We start from the raw sequence: 7,939 nt of genomic DNA on the forward strand, positions 1-7,939 counted from the left end.
AGTAGATTCCTGAAGACCCCGTCCATCTTCGTTCTATGTATAAAGGTGATGGATTATAAATCTGCTCCAGGATGTTCATCATCCCAATTCTTTGTCAGTAAAGCGGACAATGCATTACAGTCATAAAGAAGACTTGAAACGCCAAAAACTTGTTCCACGCTTCATAATTCTGCAAGACAGCATTGAAGGTAAGAAAATGTTTGGATAGCAACAATTTCTTTACTTCATTTTATTGAGATCTCATAAAAACAATTCCATTGTTGGTCGGCTCTGATACCAACTGTAACGTGTCCTCTTCGTATCATCCAGGACACGTCTTAGCAGTCCATCGGAAAGGATGTCTAGAAAGCTCCGCCCGGCACTCCCATGGAATGTTACGGGATTTGCGATCTAGGTCTTTGCGCGTCTGCCACGTAGCGAAAGTATCCTGGCCGTTCCAACTTGGATCGACCGGAATTAGGGTTTTCCTGACTGTCATTAACTAACAGCAACTAGCGTCGGACCCAAGCGAACTACTTTACGCAGAAACGCCAGGTCCAAAGGGGATTCATGCTGCACTTGGTTCAAGGAGAATGGGAAACGAGAGGGATGCAAAGCGCAACCTCTCTGCCATAAGGCATAGACCCATTCTGTTCCCCTAAAACAACGTAAATCCATTAAGACATAACCTAGGTCATCGCTTTAGTTATTCGTTTTCTTTGACGATCATCCCGCTGTTCTTTGAGAAAAGTTCCCGGCTAACCGGGACCACCCAACCGTAGGACGGACCTATGGCCCATCCTCCGCACTTTCCTCGGTTTGTTTTAGTTATGTAATTATCTAATACATTAATTTCACATGTAACAAGCAGCTTCTTTAATTAATCCGTTAAACACTGGTTCCTTCACGTAATCTTATCACGTGACATAGAAAAACAATATCAAACAAGTTTTTTATTAACATATCATCATTTTTATCTTTGAAATACAAGGAGTTCCACCCATAGGCTTGTCCATAATCTGCCTGAAGGCTATCCAGTAATCCACACTGATCACTATTCCAAGCTTCTGCCAGTAGACTAGTATGCGGGCCTCAAGATCCCATCCTAAGTCACGTTAGCCTCTTGTGCAGGACCCGGAAGGTGAGGGATTTACGGCCAGAGCCCCCCCTGGCACCCAAGCGTCCTCGTACTCCAAGTAGAGCTCAACGAAGCGACCTCTCGCGGCAGGTTCGGTCCATGTTCCTAGCACCGTTAACAACCCCCTTGGTTAGGGTTAGGCAGATAGTCGGGGATAACTGAAACTGCCTCTCCCTTCAGGCCTTCAACCTGAAGTTTAGGTGTTTATTTAATTTGTAATTCATAAAATCAAACAGTACTCTAAAATCTCTAGCAAGCACAATCATTTCCATTAATCGACCTGTTGTTTGGCAAACTGCTAAGGAATGATTCTTTCCTTTTGAATGTATCCACACTCGTTCTAAGGGATCTTGCAACTTGGCAAGCTCATTTATATTCCGGGTTAGGGCGTACCTTATTAACCCAACTTGGTCAACCTTAAAGTTTATTGGACACTTTTAGTTTCCGATTTATAACTTTCCTTATTTAGAAGGATATCCAAGAATACATCCATTTGCAAGATAACTTGCGTAAGGATCTGCCATCCTTGTTAAGGTTGTTTACCCTTTCGTCTTGTGAATCAATCACAAGACTACATGACTTTGTACTTGTTGCGCAAGTCCTGCATTGAAATAATCCGTTTTAGTTTCCTTAAGCTGACGTATGTCGGACCTAGGGTTTCTTTTTAAGAACCTTAGGGACAAACCCTAGTTCTTTATCTTTACGAATTTATTGACCCTACATTAAGGAAAGTAGTCAAGTGCTTAAGGTATAAACATTTCTTTCGTCTTTAAATCATTTCCAAGGCATTTTTTTTCAGTATGGTATTTCTAAGTTTAGATTGGTTTGGTTATCTTTTGGAAGGTAATATTGATCACTCGTCACGATTTGTTATCCTTGTGACAATTGATTTTTTCAGTCGGTAAATTCAATTTAATCTTCCTTTTTCTTTGCAAACGAACTCATGCCAAATAACAATCTTTTCCCTTGCTAAGATATGCAATTAGCAATGATAACTTCCTAGTAATTTGAGTAACGGAAAAAAACCTTTCATGAATTTCATGATCAATCATTGCAAAAAGGATAGGGTTAATGGTGCAAGATACAATTTGTATACCTTCAGGATTTAAATGAAATATACTACTATAATAAGTAGATGATCTATAATGCATGATGCTATTCGAGTGAAACTATGTTCTATACATTATCATTTGTTCAATTAGACTAAACTCCTTCATTGTAAATAACTCGGAAAAATATATCCTATCCCTTACAATTTCTCTTTGCCTGATTGATTTAAAACTCATTTAAAACCAAGAAGAAAAAAAAACCTGGTTTTGCGATGAGATATCCACATGGATACCAGGAGATGATCCTCTCGCAGCTACTCCTTGGACTTTCTTAGGCAGCATCAGAGTTCGATTGTGAAGACAACTTTTACTCTTTCTTTCGGATTTCCACCGTCTCTCGTTCAAGCCAAGAAGTCGTTCAAAAAGTTGACCACAAGAAGGGATAATAAGATCTCAAAAATCTTATCTTCGTCGGAGAGGGAAAGGTTTATAAAGCTTAAGAGAAAAACGGTCTATAGGATATAATCACGGTGGAAAACATTATGTGTGAGTGTGGCTTCACAACATCTATGGAAGCCCTTGGGATATCTTTGGCAATGGAGTGGAAGGATTTAGGGTTTTCTTTTCAAACCCAAAGGAAAAGTTGAAAAATAACACAAGGGTTTATAGTTGGGGGAAAAAGCGTGTACAGATTTTAGAAAGGCCTTAGGAGTGCACAAAAGAAAAATAACATATGAGGGTAAAACACGGGTTCAAACACAAGATGAGACTTATGGTTTCAAGCACGGGGACTAAGGGTTTTCTCTTCCTAGAGTAAGGTGAATTTTAAGGGACTTGGCTTTAATGCACCCCGGGAAAAGGGTTAATTGTACCCCGGAAAAGGCTTAAGTCTACCCCGGAAAAGGGGTTAATGCACCACAGGAAAGGGGGCTTGGGAGGAGGCCTTTAGAAGTTACTAGAAGCTTCCAAAGCATCTAGTTCCAATTGTGGCAGGGAGAGGAGATGGGATGACGACTTCCCACGTGGCGAGGTGGACGTGACCTCAACGACGCATGTGGCGGCTCTTCGTGCCAGTGATGAATGCCAACGTCCGACACGTCAAGAGAGGCGAGCTTATTGCTGTTGATGTTGCCTATGGGGATGAACGCCAACGTCCAACACGTCAAGAGAGGCAATGACAGCCCACGTTCGGTCCTCCTCTCGGCCTTCCACTCAACGACACGGCCCGCGGCGTTCCTCCTTGTCCCTGCCTACGTAGACGCCTCCACTCAGCGATCGATCCACTAGCCTTTCACCACGATCCTCTTCCCTTCTCACCCCCTTAGAGGGGGTATTTATAGGAAGGGATAAGGCCTTCTCTTCCCCCCCACGTGTTAGGCTGCATGTAGACTCTCCCCTCCACCTCATTCACTCTCCCATTTTAGTACCATTCCCTTCCCTCAGCCACGCTTTGGCTGGGGGAAGGTAATAAAAAAAATTGCATTAAATCAATATTTATCCTTATCCTCCTCCCAAGAGAAGATTCCCATGAGAAATATTACACGTTTCTACTCTCTTCTTTGCCTCTATCTTGGAGAGCCTTTATTACTAGTCAAACTTCCATTGATAAACTCAAGCTTCATCAACTAATTAATAGAATCAAGCAAGAGAAAGTCATGAGAGATACCCTTTCTACTTCCTCAAATCAAGAATCCAAGGCTCTAGCTGTAAGTGCTTACAACCCAAAACATTTCACAAAAGAGGTGAACACTTTCAACAAAAGCCTAATTTTTCTTCTCGGTCTAACTTGAAAGGGATTCTTGGTAATCCACAACAGAAGCCCAACTCTTTATAGTCTTCTCAATCCCTATCCTTAACAAGAAACCCTCATTATCATCTCATATGTAATGTTTGCAAAAGACAAGGTCATATTGAAAAGGATTGACATCAAAAAAATAGATTCCACAAATATTACTGAAAAGGTCAGGGTCACTTTGTTAGCATCGGCAATTATGACATAGAAGAGGAACCAAAAACAATCATTAGCCTAGCCACCAGTGTTTGGGCACCTTCATCAAACTCCAAAGAAGAATATACATGGTTTCTAGATTCTGGAGCTACTCATCATATGACTTTTCATAAGGAATGGCTAGTCGACTTCAAAGAGATCTCTACTCCACTCTATGTTGCCATGGGGGACAACAGCATTCAATAAGCTCAGGGCTACAACACAATTCAAGTGGAGCTTCCCTCCAATCACATCATCAAGGTACATAGATTCTATTATGTTCCCAGTCTCAATAAAAATCTACTAAGTATCAGTGAGCTCACTTCTATAAAGACCACTACATCTTACAACTACTCTCACCTTCTCTCAAACTTACCTATCCCAAAGAAGGTGGGCTTTATATACTTGGGTATTCACTACTACAACCTTATTCAAATGCTTCAGCTAACTCCACTTCACTCACAAGTCTTCCATAAAACGCTCTCCTATGGCACTCTAGGCTTGGTCATGCCTCTCAGAATGTTCTCCAACAACTTATTCACAAGAATATTGTCCGCGTCATTCCACCTTCTCTCTCTCAACTTCCATTTTGTCAAGCTTGTGCTCTCAATAAAGCCACAAATCTTCCTTATCCCAAATCTTACTCCATTACGACTCAAACACTTCAATTAGTACACCTAGACATTTGTGGTCCAATAAATCCTATATCTCTCACTGGAGAAAAATACGTTATGGTACTTATTGATGATTATTAGATATAATGTTGTAGATTTTCTCACAAGGAAGTCACAAGTCTTCTCCAAGTTTCAAGAATATAAGGAAGCAGTTGAAAATAAGCACAAGTTATGACTCAAAGCTCTTCGTACCGACAAACAGAGGATAATATACTTCAAATGAATTCAAAGATTATTGCAAGGCCTTTGGCATTCAACATGAGCTTACCATACCACATCACCCACAGCAAAATGGAGTTGCTGAAGGAAAGAATCGTGCACTACTCAATGCTGCAAGAGCAGTGCTATCACTAGCTCATCTGGGAAGAGATTACTAGGAGAAAGCAATTGCTACTGTAACATATCTTCAAAATAGGTTATATTCCAACTCCCCTACAAAATAGTACTCCTTATGGGTTGTGGTTTGGTCACTCTCCTGACTTATCGCATCTTAAAGTCTTTGGATGCACTGCATTTCTTGTCAATCAAGATCACAAATCTATGTTTTCGCCTAGAGACACACAACTGATCTTTACAGGACATGGAGAGCCACATGGTCACAAAGCCTATCGCTTCTATGATCCAATTGATAAAGTCTTTATTTATGGTCGAAGTGCCATTTTTTATGAAGATAATCTTATTCTGTCCAACACCACAACATGTCCATCTCTCACACATTTTCTAGTCAAAGAATCCCCAACATTAGATATGCCTCATACAAATCCAAACTTCACTTCGATAAAATCCTCTCCATCCAGTTCTAGCCACAACCGCTCTTTACCTTTTTCCTCACCCTATACTTCTTATAAAAGATGGAATTCCCTTAACACATGTGAACAACCCTTATCTTCAAAGCATTCAAGCCTTAAAGCTTTAAAAAACCTTTAAGAGCTATAAAAGTCTTAGGTTGTTGATTAGCGCCAATCACAGCTGCTGACTACAAATAGTGCCACACAACAGCAAAAGCTACACGACACACAACTATTGTCTTCACTAAATGATGGACAGCTCATGGATGCTTTGAGCAATCCCAGGCCACAAGCTCCTCCACAAAACAACAGGCAGCAGGCACCATCACTGCCTTCCAAACGGTAGCATTTGGTGCAATTTGTCAACTCCAATTATCCTTTTGCAAGCCAACAAGCTGCCATCATTTGCAAAATCAAATCTCAATCTTCACTTAAAACTTATACTCTTAGTCATCCACAATTTGAAAGTTCCCAAGAAAATCTATATAAAGATCAAGCTTTCATTCAACAAGCCTCACTTCCTCATGAACACTTGCCTCCTCTCCATGCCTCTACTCCCAACTTAGCTCCATCCACTGATGAACAAAAACCTCGAAGGTCTACTCCCATAGCCGCAATGTCTTCGACATCAAGCAATACTTCTCCTACGGGTCTCATTGTTACGACTCTATGGCCTCCATCTCCAACTTCTCCATGAATGCCCATTACTCTATTCAGTACATCCGACTCTGACAATAAAGAGGTACAATCACAATCAACTCTATGCTTCAAGAACTTACATGATCTTCATCTTCGAGCAAACATTGCTCTTGGCCAAGCTTGAAACTCACCTCCAATCACTATTCCCGAAGCTCCAATTTGTCCTACTATTACTCAAGCACTTCAAAGTACTAAAGTATCTCAATGGCAAGCTGCAATGCTTGAAGAATACAAAGATCTACTTCACAATAACACTTGGAAATCGGTACCCCTTCCTCCTGGAGAATCTGCAATAAGCTGCAAATCAGTACTTTGCAAAAAGCTCAAACCACATGGCTCCATCGACAAGTACAAAGCTCGACTTATGGCTCGTGGTTTCGAAGAAATTGAAGGCCTCCATTACAGAAGTACATTCTCTCATGGACTTTCTTTGTCCTCTTTACAGGTATACTCTCCATGGTGGCTCATTTTAAATTAATTCTTCACCACATTGATGTTAAGATTGCCTTCTTGCATGGTCACTTAGAAGAAAAAATCTATGTCTCAACCACCAAACTTTGTTGATCCCAAATTTCCTTCACACATTTTCCTATTGCATAAAGCTCTTTATGGTCTAAAACAAACACCTAGGCAGTGGTACACTCATATTCATTCTCACTTGCTACACCATGGATTTCAGAGACTAGAAATAGATCACAACATTTATACTCTTCTTCAAAGCAACATTGTCATTATCTTAGGTCTCTATGTTGATGACATTCCTATTCTTGCCAACACTCCTCATGCAATGTCCAAAGCCAAATCTATCATATCTTCACAGTTTGCTATAACTGGCTATGCTCATATGCATTGAAATTGAACAATCAATCACATCCATCAAAACTCATCAACATACCTACATTATGTCTATTCTCTCCTGTTATTCCATGCTAAAATGTAATCCCATAGTCACTCCACTTGCCCAAAATCTACAATTGAATCCATCCTCCTCCCATTCTCTTTCAATTGATCAGGCTCGTGAAATGGAGATCATTCCTTACATGGAAACACATGGATATCTCCGATATCTAATTACTTATACCCATCCATATTTATCTTATGCAGGACACATTCTCTCCAAGTCCATACATCAACCCACTTATAAACTTTTGGAAGCAGCTCAAACAGGTCTTGCGATATCTAAAATCAACATCAAATGTGAGAATTTGTTTTACAAAAGACAACAATGATTTTCTCTTACGAGCCTATTCCGATGCAGATTGGGGTGGTGATCTTTCTACCCAAAAATCTCTCACTAGTTTTATCATTACTTTAGCAGGAGGTCCCATCTCTTGGAGTACTAAACATCAACACTCCATTGCACTTTCTACTACTGAAGCTGAATATGTGGCATGTAGCATGGCCGCCCAGGAAAGAATTTATTTGAAGAAACTCTTGGACGAAATTAGTTTTGGGTATCAACCTCAGCAAATTCCAATCTTCAGCAATAAAGCATCAATCTTTATCTTTCAAGGACCAATATTGAGCATTAAACTCCGCCATATTGATATGAGATATCATTTTGTATGAGAATTAGTTACAAGTTCCCATATCATCCTTCAATATGTACCATCATGTGACAATGC

This window comes from Lygodium microphyllum, chromosome 30 (assembly GCF_053477565.2).
Source record: "Lygodium microphyllum isolate KBCC chromosome 30, Lygodium_microphyllum_v1.1.10, whole genome shotgun sequence".
Classification (NCBI taxonomy): domain Eukaryota; kingdom Viridiplantae; phylum Streptophyta; class Polypodiopsida; order Schizaeales; family Lygodiaceae; genus Lygodium; species Lygodium microphyllum.